The 21,276-nt window shown below is 42.3% G+C and overlaps 1 protein-coding gene across 2 annotated transcripts in view; it reads right to left on the bottom strand.

Annotated features, from left to right (window-relative positions):
• CTNNBIP1 (catenin beta interacting protein 1) overlaps positions 1–17,576 on the bottom strand; it is a 31,717-nt gene extending 14,141 nt beyond the window's left edge. The window contains exons 1-2 of one of the 2 annotated variants that reach the window (XM_061450123.1): positions 17,405–17,576; positions 1,105–1,190 (exon numbers count right to left, since the gene is read on the bottom strand). The gene's annotated coding sequence lies outside the window, so the exon portion shown is untranslated. Of the gene's footprint in view, positions 1–1,104; positions 1,191–11,774; positions 11,922–17,404 lie in introns of those variants that run through there. The other variant, XM_061450124.1, reaches the window with a different exon arrangement.
• Between the last annotated feature and the right edge of the window lie 3,700 nt (positions 17,577–21,276).

Genomic DNA, 21,276 nt, shown 5'->3' with positions numbered 1-21,276 from the left:
GACAGCAAGCAAGAGATTAAAGTTATGTGCATCCGGGGAGTGATAAAGCAATAAATGTTTATCAAGATACCAAGTTAAGTCTGAAAGGTCTGACAGGTTCTTAATATTATACTAATACATACTTTTTTCCTTAATTTAATTTCTCTATATAGTGCCTTGAAGAGGGTAAGTGCTGCACCAGTAGCCAAAGAAACCAATTGAGACAAGAAAAAGCACAACAGCAAAAACCATGAAATGTGATAATTCACCAATTCACCTATTATGCATAAATGGAACAAATTATACGGGCTATCTATCAATAGGTGGCACCAAACACAAGCACCAAGAAAATGCCAGGGCTGCCCCATGCCAGCATTCTTGTACACATCAGCTATTACAAGAGATTTGTAGTTTATACATGTCATTATTCATTGTTTTCCATCAGAATAGTCTTCCTGTTTATTAATCCTATTAATAATCCCATCTAGCCTGGTTCTTCTAAAGCAGCTGAGATGGATTTATCATTATTTAACAGGAAGGCTAAAAATACTAAAGCCTGCCCATTCAGCAAATGCTTCACTAAGTGAGTAAGCAACTAACTTTGGAGGGGAAAAAGTCCTCAATACGGCTCAAGAGCTATCAAAATATACGTGTAAAGAGGTTAATTTAAGATTACAGAGCAACAGCACTTTGCTCTTCATTCACTTCACAATTATTTTGGGCAACAGCCTCAGCTCCCACAGCTTTTCCTACTTGGTGACATTAAAGAAGAAAGACAAAATTCTTCAGACAGTATAGAGACCCCAGCATGAGAAGCTTTAATGTATCTCTGCTCCTTTTACATAAAACCTGGTGTAGGATGACACCACCACCCATCACTACCTTTCCAAGGCTACTCTATGCCCAGGAGACAGCACAGTCCCCCTTGACAAATGAAGGACTGAGAAATCTCATCAAAGTCCTTATCAATTCTGCCTTCTCAAGAAAGCAACACGTATATGCTATACATGATGAAAAGTGAATTGAGCAGTATTTCCCTAACCCTACAATTCTTTCTGGCACATAGATGAAATCAGTCTTCCCCCATCCCCACCCAATAAAACATCCATTTCCCTGCAGACATACCTGCTCCTAAAAACCACGGAAGATCAGATAAGCCCCGTGTTCAGTCCTGATTAATGATCCCAGCTGGAAAAAACGAGGAAACTGCCCTGTGAAAACAAATGAGCAAAGAGTTACAGAAACACACAAAGCTGCAACCCAGAAAGACCCTTCTTCATTCAGCCCGCTTTGAGCCACAGTCTCCTTTGGAGCAGGGTCTAGCCACAATTCATTACACTGTAGGCTTGTCTGGACTTCGCAGACCCTTTTTACTTTTAAAGAATGAGTTTTTTAAAGGTTAAGTCATTCTTCATCTGCAAGATCTACACCCTGACCATACCAATGACATTCCCAATCGCTTGAGAACTGAATGCAGTCAAGCTTTGCATTCTTTACAAAGCTTTCAGCATAAAACCCCACTCCCTGGAAAAAGCAGTAAATGTTGTGACATGTAATGTCTTCTAGTACAAAATAGCTCAAAAGATAGGTGCAGCTCACCAAAGATTTGAGGCAAACGAGGCAGAAATGTAAAGCATGCCGAGTTTGACCAAAATTGCTGGTTTCAACTATGCATATGTTATCTGAAGACAGCAATTACCAAGCCTGGCACTTGAAAGCTGGGTTGGAAAACCCTTTGTGCCGAATCTTTCAGACCAATCTCACTGTTCAGTCCCCAACAGCTAAAAGTTATAGGCTTCATTTAGTTTAGACTCATTTCAGAACATACTTCAGAACTGACACTGGGTATCAGGGCATGGTAAGAATTCCTAACTCTTCCTATCCATCACATGAGCCTTTAAGACAAGCAGCTCAATCTCACAAATGAAGTAACAGTTCCAACCCTCTGGAATGCGCAATGAAATACCAAGTGCCTGCTACTCAGGAGAGCATCACAGCTAGAACCATATCATTAATAGTCTAAGTTGCTGTACTTAATTGTTTCTGATTAGGGAAGTGATATATATATACACACACACATACATCTGCACCATTTGTTAATGAAGTCCAGCTTAAATTTACTAAACATCCTCTCAGTGGGTTTTCTGCGGTCAACAAGAGACACAGATCCAGACTAACACAATCTCTTTCATGGCTGTTTATCACCCTATGCAGATGTCACTACTAGAAGGGAAACAAGACAGGAGTAGCTGGAGCTACTCAGCTGTTCTGTACACAGGCTCATCAGAGAAATGCTGAATCCAAAATACCTGCTGGCTTCACCCATAGGCACTCTACGGTGTCTCTTACTAACAAGTGCTGGAAGCAGCTGAGCTGTATCAATGGCTTAAAGGCATCATTTCACCTCTCCAGGGGGGAAAAATTGCCTACTCTGGAAGGAATTATTTAAGCCCTACCCCACTAATTGGTTCCCACTGTTCCTGCCCTCTAAATATGCAATGTAGTCCCAAGAAAAATCATCCACAGCACTGACATCAGGACCGTTTGCAGTAACTAATTGCTGTTCTCATTTCTATGGACTTCAAAGACACCAACCACCACCACTGTACAAATACCACACAGCTGTGTGAACTCCTTCCTAACAAAAAGGACCAGGGCATGGGAAGTATCCACTTCCGAGATGCATTTCTGTCTTACTGACAGATAGTTAAAAGTCCCCATGCATACCCCAAACTGCAAATAACAGCAATCTATGCAGTTATTATATTTAACACCAAATACGAAGGAAAACGGGAAGATCAAATGTTTTCCTAATGCTGTAAACTCAGAGGAATCCAGCTGAGAGCTGAAACAGCCACCACAAGCCATTTTCCAGCCAGAAGGCTTCTACCAGGGACAATTCCACTCCCAAGCAAAGCCTAGTCCCTCTACGAGGCAGCAGCAGCACTCGGAACACTCTTTGTCCCACCCATGCGGTTGCCTCCAGCTCAGCCCACCTCACCACTGCTACAGCAAATACATGGGTAGAACATCAAGCTTGCGCACCAGAACTTCTCTGCTTAACCATAGGGCGCATCCTCGGAGTAACAAGTGCCTTTACTGCTAAAAGCTTCAAAAATGAATGGAGTAAATACATAAATAATCAGGTTTCATTACTTTTTCTTAAAAGTATAAGAGCAAAAGCAGAGCTGGTGACCAGACCAAAGCCACACAAAGGCTCTCCCACCAACTTGGTCCTATCTAAACAGCAGGTTCACACTTCCCACATTTTCAACTACACATTGACATTTCCACATTCGTCTCTAAGAAATCCCAAGAAATAAGATCTAGAAATATTTTGCAACTGTCTATTTTGGGGTGGGAGGGCAGAGGTGCAAAATATGAGAAACAGTTCAGCAAGACAGCTGAGGAGCAGCTGAACCACAACTAGCGCAAGTTCTGCTCAGTCTTAGACTTAAGACTGCTCAGCCACAGTCAGTTCTGTGGCTGCCCCATCCCTGGCAGTGTTCAAGGCCACGCTGGACACGGGCTTGGAGCAAGCTGCTCTAGTGGAAGGTGTCCCTGCCCATGGCAGGGACTGGAACTGGATGAGCTTTAAGGCCCCTTCCAACATAAGGACCCAAACAGACCTGTGACCCAATGGTCCATCCTTAAAGCATTTTCCAGGTCAGATAATTGTTTGCTTCACTTGCAATCACCAGCTCTGAATTCTGCTTCTTTCCTCACCTATATCCAGATCCTATTCCTCCAAGCTCAGAAAGTAGTTTATCTTATGTTCAGATCCAGTTCTTCGTCTCAGTCTCAACCAGTGGCGACTGCTTTGTTTAGCCTATAAACACTGCAGGAGTCAGCTAGGTCCTTTCAGTTATCACTTCATCCTCACACAAGCCTCCCCGCACATCCTCACCACACCAACCAGCACTTCCACCATGGAAAGCAACATTCAGATTTTCCCCTGGTCATGAGGTCCTGTCACAGCTCAACTCACACTATGTGCTCGCACGAGGAGGGTAAAAAATAACGAAAGACTTTTCAACTTCAGTGCCACTAAAATACAACAACATAAAAACATTTCTCAAACTTACAATCAAAACTCTTCTCGTCCCCATGAGCTTGAATTCCCAGCCAGGATTTAAAACAGATAAAACCATGCCAGGTCCTTTACCTTGGAACTGAAATGAGAACTAGTCTAAGCACAAAGTCTGTAGTTTCAAATCCATTCGTAACCTTCTTTCCTAAGTAATACTACTTCTTTATAAGGGTTTATATTTAGGTCAGAGATTCCTACAAAGATTATTTTTTAACATACAGAAAAACTTAAAGCAGTGAAGTAATATTAGTGAGGTCAGAGATGTCCACATTTGAGATGGAAAAAGGTCAAAGCCTTAACTTTAGGATCTATCACTTAAGAGATCATGCTGCTTCCCCAAACGTGGCTCAGTTAATTTAAAGCTAAAATGTAAGGCACATGAACTGAAAAGAAACATTGAGAGTAGGTTTAGGATGGATATAAAGCAGGAGCTCTTCTCTGTGAGGGTGCTGAGGTGCTGGCACAGGGTGCCCAGAGAAGCTGTGGCTGCCCCATCCCTGGCAGTGCTCAAGGCCAGGTTGGACACAGGGGCTTGGAGCAAGCTGCTCCAGTGGAAGGGGTCCCTGCCCGTGGCAGGGGTTGGAGCTGGAGGAGCTTTAAGGTCCCTTCCAACACAAACCAGGCTGGGATTCTGTGATACGTTTTTAAAGTGCAACTGAATTACAACAGCATAAGGAAACTGAACCAGCATCAGGATGCAACACGCCAAGTGCAGGATGCTGCAGTTGATGTCAGCTGATGAGCAAAGATAAAAACAATTTTGCACATCCCACATACATCACAAACAAACTTTTACCAACAGCACTAATGAACCCCAGTGTTTCTAGTTAAAACACCGTCAATTAATGCACCTATTCTTGCCAGATATATTATATTGCATACGAGAAAAAACATTGCCTGAAAGGGCACATTTCAACTTGTATTTGTCGGCAGAAAACACCACACAGGGAGATAGAAAACCAAGAACCACCATGTAGTGGACTGAAGGGATCCCCACAGCTTTAACAGACCTAACTGGAAAGCTGTTCATCTACAAGAACAAGTAGCCAAAGCCACTCAAAAGCCCAGTTACACGCTTGCTAAGCAAAGAAATACCTGAGTCTCAGTTGAACTTCTGGTAATCATTACCAGCACTAAAGGAAGAGACGCCAAAGGCTGATGAAACCATACAGAATGCCCTGTTCTCTCAGGTCTGGAACTGGTCTCTCCAGGTAAGGATGAGGCAGATGTGCCAACAGGAAAGTTTGGGCTGCCAACACCTTATCTATTTGGTAGCTCAGCATGGTTCTACTCTGCAATGCCATTATTCAACTCCTTTCTCATGAAAAAGACTAATCTGTGCATCTCAAAAGCTGTGCTTTTTGTCTGAAATGATTATGTTCTTCACTAAACTGTATTAAAAGACTAAATCCTGCAAGCTTGTCCTGCTGCATCCCACACGCTGCAAATGGACATAACTGGGTCACCTAATTTTCCCTGTTTGGCAGGAATAAGGAATGAAATTTAGTTCTCATTAATTTTTAATATGATTCACAAGACAGAATAATAAATGAGGAAGATCTATATACTACAGCCAAAACAGCCAGCCCAGCCTTACCAAAGCAGTAAATCTGAGTTTAAAAACATTCCCTCCCTTTCCCAAGCAGTAAACTTGGGAAGCTGGTCAGTAAACAAATGGGAAAGCTGTCCTGTCCTACACTTGGTGCCCCTGCGGCTGCAGAAGGGCTGGTGAGGATCACAGGAATGCCTTCTGCTTTACAAGGCCCAACATGTGGACTGGGCAGAGCCAAGCATGCCTCACATTCCCATCCCCATCCCTGTTTGTCTGCTTACCAACCCATCTCCTTGGCTGCAGAAAGAGTATGTGCAATCCTGTCCTCTTGGAAAAGAAAATGGAAGCATCACCTTCATGGAAAACACTGCAGACTGAAATGACTTTCTAGCAAGGTTTTAAGTTAGATGCATCTGCATCTTCTGGTTCCAAAAGCACATCAACATTGACAAACCAAAGTAGAAGGGGATGAAGTATTTTTACCTTTTCCACCAGCATTAAGAGATGCTTCCCTACCTCTCCATACTGTTCTGGTCCTGAAAATTTCATCATGAAAATTCAATATAATCCTTCCTTAAAACCAATTTAAAAGACCATACCATCTTTCTCTTCAATTATTGACCCTGGATACAACAGTATGTAATGAGAAAATACTGCTTTTGCAGTCGTCTCCCCTCCCCTTTGTTTTCCTGATTCAGTTTAGAACATTGGCTACTGTCTTTTGACATTAAAGAAAACCCAGACAGGATAAATCTCTGCTCAGACTCAGTTTAACTAATCTGTTTCACACGCAGATGGAAACAGCTCCTAAGGAAACTCAAGTTCACCAGCAAGAACGATTCTTACTGAATGCTTTGAGCAGGGGAGGGTTACAACACACCACAACTGAAATTACAGATTTGTAACTACATATTTACTTCACTTCCACCTATACTTTTATGAATTCAAAACCTGGAAGAGCTCCTCTGCTGGACAGTGCCACAGATGGGTTCATTATAAGGAGCTTCTAAATAACTCTGACTCCCCCACATCATCCCTTTAAAACAAAGCAACAAAACCCCCAAACCCCAACAAAACCTACAAAAATGTCACGTCCCAAGAGAAGAAGAATAGAAGACACACTAAAAAATGGTATGTTTGTGCATTTTGCATAAGGGAAACTACTTAAGCATCCCACTGATTGTTAAAGACATGCTTATTTAATGCAATGAGAGAACACCACAAGCTTTTCTTCCTTCAGATTACGTATTCCCAACACTCTGTATCAGTGAAATACCTAACATCCCCATTTTACTGGTATGGGGAAAAACACAAAGGGAAGCCGAGGAATTCACACAGTGTAAATTAAGGGGGGAAGCAGTAAGCTGTCAGTAAATGTAATATTTTACATATTCAATCTTAATAATTCAGGGTACTTCAGGCAGCCATCTGGCAAGCTCTTTAAAATGTAAGTCACAGCTGACTACCTCTTTAATTTCTTGTATCATTTCCAGTTATAGCCAAAAGAAATCCAACAGGAGTTAGTCCAGCTTCCTTCCCCCCCCCCCCCCCCCCCCCTTTAATCTGCCTAGTTCTGTTTAAGGCAGCTAAAAACCTCAATTAATGGGATAGGATTATAAAAGCTCAGATAAGGAGTTATGCTGAATAAAACCAATCGCTGCAGGTTTCCTTTGCACTACACAAATGGAGTTAACAGCCAGCATGAAAATGTCCCTTTGACTCTATGATATCATTATTCAAGGTTAAGCTATTAGCCTCCACAGTTACATTATTGAGTACTTCAGTGGTTAAAGCACCGTCATACTGGGAAGCTTGTAAGTGCAAGGGGATGCTGCACCTTTAAGCCTTGTTAATTTTCAAATGACACTTCACAGAGAACAGCCAGAGCCCTCAAAACCTTCCAGGCTGGAGCCTGAATCCTGAAGGCAGGAACCAGAGCCTGCAAAATCCTGCTGCAAATTTTCCTCTAATTCAGTCTGACTCATGACCTCCAGTCACAGGCAGCTGGAGACTGGATTAATTCCCATCTCCAGAGAGATATGACAATGAAGGATTCTTAACAGCTACCCATTTATAGGTGAAGAGTAAGAGCCAAACTATTAAACCACTGATTTCTTCCTTTGTTTCTATGTTCAGTGCTGTCTTTCAGCTGACTTGAGCATGTGAACCTCAGGGTGGGATTTTGGTGCATTTACAGCTGGAATTCCAGGGACAGGTTCACATCTCTTACATGTCAGATTTAGATTTTTAACAAAAGGAGTACAGTCCTCCCTCTTGACGAGGGTCAGGAAACAGCCCCAAACTTGCCAGTTAGACATAAAAATCTATAAAAACAAACAAAGGGTGTCTTTTTTCAGTGCTGGATCACCTTTCAGAGCTTTAAAGAGGCCTTAAAAAGCAGTAACGAAGCACGTTCAAAAAAGATTCCCAATACATTAAAACAGTTCTTAAGCTACCTGTAAAAAAAATACAAATTCTACCATTATAATCACCATTTTTATGGAACTAATGCTTGCCTTCTGACCTTCAGGCACACACAGACCAGTTTTGTTTGGGTTTTTTTTTTTTGCTGTACCACAGCAGCAGCCTCTCAAAGGAAAGACATCTACCACATCTCAGAGTTAAAAGAGACAGCAAAGGTTTTCAGGTAGTTCACGTCAGTCAGCTTGAAGCCTCTGAAATTAGAAGTAGCAACAGCAATAAAACCTTAAAAAAGACTTTCATTTCACAAAAGGTACTCACACTTCAAAGCTGAATTTGTCAGAAAACCTTCAAAAAGTGACACCAATGAACTACAGCAGTTTATACACAATTTCTACCCCAGTCAAAGAAACGATTCTAGAAGAGACTACAACAGAATAATGTTACAATACTTTACTCAAGATGGTCTTCAAGAGCTGGACTGATGAGTGCTGCTCTCCTCCCAGTCACCAGGATCTTTCAAGGAAGCTCATGCACCTCTTCCCCTATTTATAATAAAGCTACAAATCTAACCAGGAAAGCAGGCACTAATGATAGATAGCCAATGGTTTTAATACCAGGTATCCCACACGAAAGAATTACAGCTGTAAAATGAGGTGTTACGCATCCCTCAGCAAAACAAAAGTGTACAGCAATGCTTTCTGTAATATTCTCTAAATACTCTATCTTTTCAGAAGCAGACATAAACTTGAGATGTTTTTACCTGTTCTTCAGAAATGAGCTTTATTTTCATTGCTTGATTTGAACTTGAAGAGTAAACCAGTGAAAAAATACAGCAACAATAAGGGTTATTTTATCACCAGCTTACAAGAATCAACAAAGCCTTTTCAATATACCTATCCCATTTTATATGGTATGTTACACGCATTGTACAAACATGTACCTATATAACACAAACATGTACCTATATAACACCTCCACCTATGTAGTATCATATTTTTGGACTATTAATTATTGACACCAATGACAGAGCCTCCTGCAGCACGTCTGTTCTATGATCATTAGAAACTGAAGCAAGGCCAATGCACAAACATGCAAGAGGAAGATGGAGACCATTAATTGTGGTCACTTCATCTTCTTGTGATGTCAATCAGCTTTATGATCATGTTTTTTCGAAGAAGCTCTGCAAGAAGTGGTAACGCTGGGTCATAATCCCCTGAAGATTTACAGATTATCAGCATTAACAGGGTTTTACTGGAGATTGCCATTTATATTACGGAAACCAAACTCAACAGGCTAAAAAACAACTTAATACATTGGACATAAACACCCTACACTCATGAAGCATCAACACTGATAAAAATTAGCTGACTGTAGAAGCAAGAAATTGGCTCAGTCTTCATAATGAACCTAAAATAAGCCTACCATGCCCACACAACAGAGTACAATGTCAAAACTGATGAAAGTACGTGGATATGCCCAAGGTGCAGGATGTTTTTTCTGCCGCCTTCAGTAATTCTCAAGCAGCTTGAAATGGAACAGAAATAAGCATGGACAAGCAGACATTCAGAATTACCAGCAGCGCTAATGGAGAAGCACATCAATGTTTGGTATGTTTCCAACTAAATAGTTTCATTAATACTACTAATGAAATAGTATTTTATCTGTATTCAGGATTTCGAAATTAACCTGCTTTGAAATTAAACTACATCTATAGTGCAAACATTTGATGTTTCAATCAACTTTAACAGGGCAAGAGATACTATGAACCTATCACAAACCATTACAGAACAGTCTAAAATCCAAACAGGCAGAATTCCAGTAAGTATCCGTAAGTTGTTAAGGCAACAATAACATTCAATTTCAATTCACAAGCAAGCAGCAAAAGCCTCCAAAACCCCAGCAGCTCCATACCTGGGGCCTGGGGTCTAGTGACCAACTTCTCAGCAGCTCAAGCACGCTGCGTTGTTCGATTTATCCAGAAGTGGCAGAGCAATGCCTACCAAAAGGACTTCTTTCCACTATTCCACTCACTGGAGCACCATGATATATCTGTTTACAAGGCTCTCCTTGGTACTCATCAGCACACTATCTTTCTACAGATGCCTGGCATATTAGACATAGCTTTCAATTTAAAATGTGATCTACTCTGCCCTGTAATTTATCCTGACATCCGAACATCATTAATGTCAGATTACATGCATTTTACACTGGAAATGCCTACAGATCTTTTATAGTTGAGAGATTATGGCTAACTAAGGGTTTTTAAGCAATTAAAACGTGAGCTGTTATTAGACTGGTGACTACTTAGCATTTTAATGTTTTGCAATACTGTCTCAAAGCAGAGTGTTAGGACCAGAGACTCTTAGATTAATAGTTCTTGATTACCAAAATTGCCCAACCACCGGACAACAACATGAAATATTGTTCCGGCCTATACATCAATAAAATTTGCAGTACATGTGATACATACGTCCCTTGTGACACCTACTTATCTTGCCTCTTTAGGCAAAGAGTAATAAGAATTCTCCCGGGCTGGTTTGCCCATGGATGCTCTGCATAAGCAAGAATGCAGAGAAGTGGGTTCGGGTCTGAATCAATGTATGGTTTAATTTTCAAACCATTTGAAGAGGTATTTTATTAACAGCTCTTGCTGAAAGTTGAACTAAGAATTACTGGCTATTTGTCTAATATGAATATATTCCTCGATCACCTTTTCTGCACTAACCACAACTCAAACCTTTCTGATCTGTCAGCATCCCTAATACACAGGGGCAAGAGGCCCCTGCTCCTAGGACCTTCTCCCTACTATCCAAGTAGTATTCAAGGCTACTGCTCCTTGGGAACTTTCCTCAACAGTACTTCACAAACAGGTCTTAAATAGCTGTTTTAATCACATGTGCAAAACGATGCCAGCTCCTCTCTTCAGTGAAGGACTTATTAAAACCAAAAAGCACAAGGAGTGTTGGTATTTTTTTTAGGTCATCAGCCAAGATCATGCTGCAAAGATATCCGATGGGGACAGGGGGAAGGAAAAAGAAATCCTTGTCAGTCTTAAGAGAAGACCTTTAATGTTCACAAGTTTAAAACAAATTCCTAGTTACACACCAGTTTTACCAAGGATATTTTGATTTACCAGAGATTTTTTTTGTTAAAGTGGGATTACAGGGAAGGAAATCTTGCCTTCAAGAGGCTTCCTATTTCTCAGGAAAAGGGATGCAACTTCCTTCCTCCCTAACCACAATTCTGAATGTTACCTTAATTATATTAGCCTTGACCTGTGACATAAACCTGTACGAGGTCATCAGTTTGACAGCAGGTATCTCCCCTTAACACTATTGTACAAACACACACACATGGTCCAAAGAGCAAGAAACTACCTACAACAGGGAATTTTTAGGGGTTACATCAAGTCCCAGTCAGTGCTGGGAGTGATTAATCTCAGAGTATGCTGAAAACTGGAAGAATTCACAGGCAAGACTGAGAACGCACACACGTTAAAGGCAACCAAGCTGAGCTGCATGGAAAACCATATGGAATTGTGTGGCAAGTTTGATTTATTCAGAGATCAACACTAATGAAGTTAAATACTTAAAACTGATTGTTTCAAGACCTCCTATGTACACAAAATTGGATGCATTTACAGGATAAATGGCAATTACTCCCCTAAGAATGGGAGCATTACACAGATGAAACAATATGTATTTTGATTAAACAAAGCCCAATATATACCAATAACAATAAGGGGTGTTAAGCCCGGAGACCATCAACAACGCTCAGCACAAGGCTGATCCTCCCACAAGATAGAACTACTGCAGAAGTCCAGACCACTTCAGAAAGTTTCCATGAGCAGGACTGCATGCAATCACCACCAACTGAAGGCAGAATGGAAAGAGAATTACTGGGGCTACAGACAGATTTCTGCACTTCCCAAACCATGAGTACATTTACAGTACGATTTTATTGTATTTCGTTTCTCAACAAAAAGGATTTTTATAGTAGTTAGGTCAAAAAGTGCAGCTACTAGGAAAAGAACAATGAAATGGGCATACTAAAACCAAGGTGCCTATTTCCCCTCCATGCCTAAGTACACATACAGAAAGTTATTTTATGTTTAAACCATAGTTTGTAAGAGGTAGAGAACTACGAATCGTGACAGCAAAATGTTAAGAAACCCACTGCAACCAGTTTTATGTGCATAGTGAAAGGTTTATTTTGCAGAGTCCCCAGAAGCCGCTGACCAAATTTTCAGTGATAGAAGTCCTGTTTAAAAATCCTGATGTTTCTGACCTTTGAAGTTCAGCAACCTTTCACGAATTCCACATAAACCAATGAGTATTATTTGGCATCTACAGACATTCCTGAAAAAGGCAACTAAGCAGATCTGAATGCCCCTATTTTTCCCCATTTGGCATCAACTCTTAAGGTTAACTGTATTTTAAGTGTGCTATGGCTGATCACTTTTGCATAAACATTCACTTAACTGTGTTTACCTTGAAGTCTGATATTGCCTCCCCTAACCAACCAAGGAAGCTGTCAGTTTTCTATATGAAACCCAGCACACTTGAACTTAGGAAACTGTTAAAATTACATTATTTGGTGGCAACAGGCACCAAAGATCACCACAGTTACACTAACCCCTTCCATCAGTAGATTACCTTCAACTCTTTCAGCATTTATGTTGCTTCTTTACAGAAACTCTGCTGCCAAAATGTAGGTCACACTTCCTTTAAGGCAACACGGTTTAGTACATACATACTTATTTAAAGCTCAATGAAATTAATTAAAAGCTCCTCACTGACTTCAATGCGCATTGAATCAGGACCTGGATGAGTTCAGAGGCAAACCAATTACACTTTAATTAAACATCTTCACATTCTTGTGAAGCAGTCAACTAATTTTATAGAAGGATAAACTGAGTCAGAAAGTTTCACAGCTTGGTCATGATCATAAACAGAGTTCTCTAGTGGAAGCTGTCCATGCCTGTGACAGGGCTCTGGAGGTAGATGATCTTTAAGGTGCCTTCCAACCCAAACCATTCCAGGATTCTATGACTGATTACATAAGTTGCTTCTGTATTTGTTATCTACCTTTGTAACACAGAGAAAATAGACTGAAATTCTTGGTCTGCATATTGCAGCAAATAAAACCAGAGCATCCCGAGACAAATGCAATGGTTGTACCAATCTATGGGCTCTACTTCTGTTCCCCAATCAGCAGCTGATTGAGTCAGTCACAGGAATTGCAGTGACACAAAGAGTTTAAACGTTTAGGGTTTTTTTCATGGCAGTTTATGTCCAGATGAGATTTTTATGCTGGAGAGGGACAGGGGAGTGGTTATGGGGGGTTGTTTGCTTTTAAAATCGCATTAATAACTATGATATATCTATCTTCTTCTATTTTTAAAGAAAAAGAGGCTTGGCAGATTTGATATTCTATAAAACCTTGAAAACACAGATTAATGACAAGAAGTCTGATTACACTTCCTAAATTCAGACTGACATTTAAACCATCCATGAGCACTAGCACATTCTGTCACAGCACCAGCAGGCAGCAGAAACAAGCAATTACCTTTCCTCTCTTTTTTCCTTATATAATGCTTTCCCAACACCAAGTCTCAAAATAAACACCAGAGTCAGAAGTGTTCTCCTTATTCAATTACCAGCTAACGTTTTGGGGCTGTTTTGCTGATCTTTGGTTTCTTCTCACCTATTAACACTCCGCAGTTTTGCCCATTCTGGTCTATCTGCTCTCTTATGCCAATCAAAGTTCATGGACAGGCCATGGCTCTTTAAAGGGAAAAAGAACTGTAAGTCTCAGCCATTCTCACAGATGCAACAGCAGCAGCAACTAAATTAAATGAAGTTTGGTTGTAAAAAGTTTTTAGTAATTTAAAACCTATTTATGTATCATTTCAGTCACATACTCAGAAGGATGTGGAGTAGGTGACAAAATGTTTTCATTGCAAAACCTGACATTTTTAGTGTACATCAGCACCAAAACATAAACATCTTCTGGCACTATTCACATACTTGCAGGCAAGCTATAGCTTTAGTGGTACTAAATTAATAGATATTATACTGGTGGTTCATTAACAGATACTATACTACACCATACTGGTGGGATATTCTGGAAGTACCACGCTGGTGGTTTAAATGAAGAACATGATTGCCCATCTTTATCATAATGGCTACTAACATGCTTGGAAACATAACAGAAAAAGTAATTTACTCTCACTTTCTGAAAATGGAATTATAACCACCTTCTAGAACATCAACATTTGGGGTACCCAGTGCTGTCACAGCTGCATTTCAGCAAGAAATCCTACCTGATGACAGCCTGCAATTAAAAAAAATTTAGTTTTGCATCTGCAAGTATAGAAATATTTCTGAAGATAGCAAATCCTTCTTCTCTGGGAAAAGCTCTACTGGAAGTTTCTCCAAGCATATTTTGCAGCAGCCTCCAAAAGCCTCTCTGCATGCACAGCACTTGGACGTACTATTGATGCTTAGAACTAGGTCAGATGCTCAGGAAGGATGCTTTGTAGTCAACAAACTTAGGAATTGAAGTACTTACTAAAAATCATAAATGTTTATGTTAGTTACAGGCGACAAACATTCTGGAGAAGAAAAAGCTCATATTAAACTACTAAAAATAGATCCACTTCACACAAGTTGTTTCCTAGGCAGAGCATCAACTTCTAACATCAGTTTTGCTTACCAGACATATTCAGATGTGTAATAAGGCCTTAATTTGCCCATATGCAACTGCAGGATGCTTTTAGCAATAGATATCTATCACAGTCAATCTCTGCAATTACAAAACCTAGGTTTTGTTCCAGCTCACTTTTGGCTCTACTCAAAAAATGACAAATTGTTTTGGAACCTCTCTCTCCTCTCGCAAAGTAAATTGCTCTAAAACCCTAGATGGGGAAGGAGGAAAAAAGCAGAGAATGGAAGAGAGTAGAAACATTAGAGCATGTATCAATAGGACAAGGGGGAATGGCTTTAACCTGCGAGAGGGGAGACTGAGATGAGCTCTTAGGCAGAAGCTCTTCCCTGTGAGGGTGCTGAGGTGCTGACACATGGTGCCCAGAGAAGCTGTGGCTGCCCCATCCCTGGCAGTGCTCAAGGCCAGGTTGGACACAGGGGCTTGGAGCAAGCTGCTCTAGTGGAAGGGGTCCCTGTCCATGGCAGGGGTTGGAAAGGGATGAGTTTAACGATCCCTTCCAACCCAAACCATTCTTTGATTTATGAAACCAATACAACTATAGATTTCCCATAAAGCTGGAATTCAGAACACGGTTTCTGTGCAATCCTAATACTCACCATTACTATGTTGTATTGTCTGGTGAAATGTATGAGTATCAACCAATTCCTGTTAAGACAACAGGCAGAAGCTTCAATTTTTACTGTGAGCAAATCTCCTTCTTTCCCCACACTCCTACACCTCTTGTGCACCACATGGAGCTTCTGTACTCAACTGCAACCATGCAATCAGGCAAAGGACAACCGTGGTCCCTCCAGCACCTATTTATCACAATGACTTATCAGGCTATGGGAAGATTTTCCTGGTGAAGATTTCAGTATCTTCCCACTTGGATATCAAAGAGTCCTGCACTTTTATGTCCTCTATAACCTGTCATAACTATGGTCACAATGCTTAAAATGAACAAAGAGAACAACTGCTGCTTTGAAGCGATTTTGGGCAAGCTGTAAAACTTCAGCCAACCAATTCTCAGTTAACTTGCTCAAAACAGCCTTCGCTCTTGCATTCGTTCCATCCCACGTGCTTCTTTGTAGACTTACAATGTTCTGATGCACACATCAACTAAGATCATGCAAACCCATTTACGAACCAACAGTTGTAAAACATGCTGAAGCAGCGGGTTATTTCTACCAAGATGCCAGAGGCACAGTAAAAGATGACGCTTATTCAGCTAATGGCACAGAGGAGCAACTCCAATGTACCTCAAGTACACCTGCCACCATCTGCCAGCTGAATTTCTTTGTCAAGGGAAACAGCAGCTTTTGCATTGATAAGGAAATAGGCCTGCATTTAAAATTAGTAATGTGCTGCTTTCTGTGTGCCTCCTCACCTTGAATACCTGCAGGTACAAAATGAACCCCCTGAAGTACATCATCCAGCCTCACTTTTCATTGTTTAGGTAGCATTTCTCCTTCAGCAAGCTATTTCAGATCATACATCAACTCCAAAAATACTGAGGGCAAAAGACATTGACAGCTTGCGAGATCAGCAGCCAACAAAAACTAACCATAAAATCTTAACTTTGTAAATGTATTTAAATAGTATGGCCTTAAAATACTCCATGGACATGCTTACCATCATGCTGTAGCCAACTCGGATCAGAAAACCCAACAAGCATACCTATCTTTCCCCAGTGCCTGTTGTTTTTGGAGTTTGGTGGTTTTTTTCTAAACCACCACATCTGCAGAATGTCTTGCTCTCGTCTCGCAGCGCATCAAAGCGGATTTTGTTCAATGTGCCAAGATGAAGAATGGTCAAATAAAAGATGATATACAACAGAGCAAAACATTCTCTTCTTGAGGAGAAAGCAAATGCAAGTCTGAAAGTCAAATGTAGGCTGATAAATTACATCTGGATGTTAAGCAGGAACTAGGATCATCTCTGGTGTACTTCTGGAGTACCAATGTATTCTGATTTGGAAAATGATGCTGTTCCTCTCTCCTGTATCTTTCCAAGAGAAACCTAACTATAGTGTGCCTACAAATGCTGTTCCTCTTTACACTAAATCATGAAGCTCTGCTTCAGAGGCTCTAAAAGCACAGCTTTTAGCCAAGGTGGGAATTACCTCCCCGTGCAGCCCTCTGTTCAATACCGGCCGAGATGCATTTCTCCCACGCAGCACCACACACTTTCCGTACCACAACCCGGTGCTGCCCTGAGCCGGGGCGTCCCGATATTGTGTTTTATTGCCTGCGGACGTGACACCTGCCCTCCCGACGGCTCCAGCGCACCTTAAGCAGTTTTAACGTGGGGATGACTTCACCTGCCACAAAAATGCAGCCATTGCTGGGGTGGGACACGGCCGCCGTGGAACAGGGTGCCACATGACGTAAGAGATGATGCCAGAAAATTAAACAGCCACCTCCTGTACCTGTGCTGCGAGGCCACGGCCTGCCAGCGACCACGGCCGACGGGCCCCGGGGAGGTCAGGGCCCGCGGCCCCGACCCGGACCGCGGAGGGGACTCGAGAGCCGGCCCCGGCGGGGCGGTGGACGGGAGGCGGGGAGGCCCGGAGCCGGCGGAGCGGCGCCCCGGCCAGGGCGAGCGCCTTTGTTCACGGCCGGGTGCCGCGCACAAAGGGCAGCCGCGCTCACCTGCGTGCGGGGCCGGGCTGGCCCCGGCGGTCCTGCGGCACGGGCGGCGGCGGCGGCGGCAGCAGCCGGGCGCGCTGAACGCGGGCGGGCGGGCGAGCAGAGCAAAACGGAGCGGAGCGGGCGCCTCCTCCGTCGTGACTCACCGCGGCGGCCCGAGGCGGGACGGAGGGCGGGCGGAGGGAGGGAGGTGCCTGGGCGGCTCCGGGGGAGGGACCCGCCGCGTCCCGGCGCCCAGGGCAGCGGCAGCGCCGCAGGCACCACCCGCCGCCGGCCGGGAGGAAGGGGCGGGGCGGTGGCTCCCGAGGGGGCGGTGAATCGGTGCCAAGGGGCGGGGCCAGGCGGGGAAGGGGCGGGGCCGGCGCGCAGCCCGCGGCAAGGAGTGGGAGCGGACGGGCCGAGCCCAGGCGGGAGCCGCACCGGGAGCCCGGTGCCATCCAGGGTGCTGGCGGGGGGCACGCAGCCCCGTTCCGGTGCTAGCCATGCGCTTACCTGAACCACCATCCCTTTGGGTCGGCTCTGAGTGACGACGTGAGCTCACGCTCCCCCCTCCAGCCGTCCTGGTCCACGGGCAAAGCTGGGGAGTGCAACCGCTCCGGTAGCGCCGTGTGTGATAAATCACAGCATCGTTAACACGGGTTACACCTCCACTTCTCAATGATAATATGCTAAGAAAGTTAAAGACGCTGCGAAATCCAGCGCAGCTTAACTCAGACTAAGCAAACACTGAAAATACCATCTTGTGAGGACCTCCAACTAGGTTGAGTGTCCATCTGGGCGTTCAAGCACTCTAATCCTTCCCCTAGGTAGCCTGAAGCAGAGTAAAGTCAGAGCAAACATAGAGAGCAATTAAGAAAATGAAGCCACCCAAGGTCCATCACCCCCTGCTCCATCACTCATCCGCATTTTGGTTTCCCAACTGGGCTTAACAGTTAACACTGCTCAGTAACAGTAACAGTGCATTGGTAGGTGAGCAAGGCAGGTATAAAATTCCTTCAGATAAAAATGCTTTGTGTACTGTTATTTAGTAAAATGCATCTGTTTTCCACTCAGTATTTAACTTAATTGCATAAAACAAGTCACAGTAATGCAGTAGGTGGCACTTCCTTTAACAGCTTGCTGCTTAATGACATCAAAGCTGTGTGCCACTGAAATCCACACCCCACTGCCAGCTAATGAGGGCCTTAACATGAAAGCCTCTGCAAAGAGCAAACCCAAGCTGCCAACAGGAACAGGAATGGTGCAAATGTGCTGGGATCTGAGATCACTAGCACATACCCACAGCACAGCAGGCAGTAATGATTATTAATTATTTAAGAAAAGAACATAAGAGCACAAGCAGAAGCTGGAAAAAAATATGCAGAAGTGTTACTCTGGGATCCTCCAGTTGGATTACTGTTAATTAGCACAGTACATGAGTCTGAGGGAAAGATCTAAAAGCATCTTATGCTAGTAGGAACATATAATTAAGCCAGCATTTGCATCTTTGCAATAGTACGAGTTTTCTTACTGATAACATCATGGGCAAAACACCATTTTATGACTAAATATTGTCTAGTTCTCCTGCTCTCATTTAGCTGACTGCACAGCAGTGTAATGCAATCTTACAGAGCATCAATTTAACATCCTGCATTTATTTAGAAAGGGGTTTAGCAGAGAGAGATATTAAAGGCTTCCTTTCTTAAAACAGAGTCTAAATCAACTTCTGCCTCAGCATAGTCTGGTACATGAAGTTTACCAAGATGTTTAGCCATCAATCAAGATAACATCTGGCTGTTACAGCAGTCACTTGTACCATTGTAAGACGTGATGGATGTGCAAGAGACCTCGTAATTCCTACTTCCACAACTGATCTAGAATATTGTTTGTGCCTCATGGGATGCACAGACCTTCACAAAGTAAACAGAAGATACAAGTGCACTGCACTTGATCAAATCTACTCTCTTACTAATACACTACTTGCCTCAATCACAAAATGGGAAGAATACAGCTTATCAGCTGGGGAATGTTAGCAAGCATAATTATCTAAAGGTTAAGTCTTTCTAAGGTCTTTACAAATCTTGCATAAAGATTGGGTATTGTTTTATACAACTTTAACAGATTAAATGGATTTTTCTTTTCAATCTTCTGTTTATTGAGGCTACTGGCTGTTCTAGTAAGCCAAAACTTCCAAGACGTCCTCTGAATCCCTGCTTCACTTAAAAAAGTTCTCTCAACTCACTCTGTCCTTCTCTGATCCCCAATTCTTTACCAGCTCTGAAATTCATGTAGGATTCCTCCACAGTACAGAGGCTTCCATTCTCCAAGTCCCTCTCTATATTTGTTGGCATCTCTTTCTCATTAAGCCCTTCCAGCCGCATCTGTACACAGAGGCTCTGCTTTCATTGTCCATCTGATTTAACTGCACTCAATGAAAACTCTTTCCCTGGAAGATGTGTTTGGTACCCAACGAGGGAAGTGGTTCTAGTTTGGAATCTTTTATGTTTCAGACTTAGTCTGACAACTCCAATCCATCAAAATGATGCTTTTATGCCAAAACAGGACAGCGTTGCCTGAAAATTAAATGAAGTTCAACCAACAGACTCTTTGCATACTTGGCACTACAATAAATGATGGAGGGTTAAGACAGCCAGCTGAAATTTCTATGACTGCTGGTGAGCACAACTTGCACAGATTACAAAGTATAGTAGAAAAGTAAAGCTGCCTTAGATATGATATTTAGTGTTTCTACAGACTGTGCAGTGAGGAGGTATGCAGAGATATTTTAGAGGGATGGACAAAAAAGCTCTTTACTGTAAAAGAAAAAGGCTATGACAACCTTTTTTGTTAATCCAAGCTCAGTTGTACAGTAAGAAACCTTCCGAGCTGCAGATTTTATTCAAAACCAGAAGTGCCCCCAGATTAAATTTGGTATTAATGAAGTTGCAAAGCACACACTTTTACAACAACATTACAGAACTTCATTTCAATCCCCACCTTACAAGGATATTAACTGGACAATCAAAAGAAAAGCTATTTACCCAGACATTAACACTTCTGTCCACAGGATCTGCAGGTGGTTCTGTCTGACAGTTTTCAGTACATCTGCAATTATTACAGACCCAGTTTTGGAAGTATGTTGAGACATGATCCTAAACATTATCAAGCAGCACACTAATCTGATAGCAAGATAAAAAGAGATGTCCAGGATTAGAGCTTGTTTTAAAAATAAACGTGCCATTAAATATATCATTATTAGCACATTAGTGTGTTAAATTACAGCAGTTATTTCAGTGCATGATACCGCAGTGCTTTGCCATTATGCCTGTATTTCCTCTTTAAAGACCTTATTTTAGAGACAAGTTATGCCGAAACGTTCTTTTTTATCCTGTCAGATAGCGTCAGATACTTTAGGCCCCCTTTTCAGATGCTGTGAACATCAGGGCATCATCCACTTGACCAGGATAGGAAGTTTAGATGCTTAAGAGTTATGGGAGAGAAATCTTGGGTAACATAAACCCCAGCAACTCTCCCCACTCCCTGACAGGCACAAAACCCCATTGAAGTTAAAATCCCCACAACCTCACAGCAAGACAAGGTGTCATATTTTCCATGACTCCTAAAGAAAAATTCCACTATAAGCACTTCTGTTCCTCTCTCTGGGTAACTAAGCAGACACAATTGAAATAAGAGTTTATTTCCCAAATAGAAAAGCCTTTTCCAGAACTCAGCAATAATTTAAAAACGATGGAAGTTGTGGAACTAAAAGATGCCTGCAGGCTGGCTTTGCTTTCTTTACAATGTAAAAAACTATTTGTCCTTATACAGGAAGGGAATGGCCCTAGTGGAAACAAAACCAAATGGTTCTATTTTAATTTGCCTACCATTTCAGCCAC

Source organism: Pezoporus flaviventris, unplaced genomic scaffold (genome assembly GCF_033815535.1).
Source record: "Pezoporus flaviventris isolate CSIRO_AGI_PZ_B2104156 unplaced genomic scaffold, CSIRO_AGI_Pfla_v1 ptg000009l, whole genome shotgun sequence".
NCBI lineage: Eukaryota > Metazoa > Chordata > Aves > Psittaciformes > Psittacidae > Pezoporus > Pezoporus flaviventris.
The sequence above is the reverse complement of the archived record's forward strand: the minus strand, read 5'-3'. Positions and strand labels throughout refer to the sequence as shown.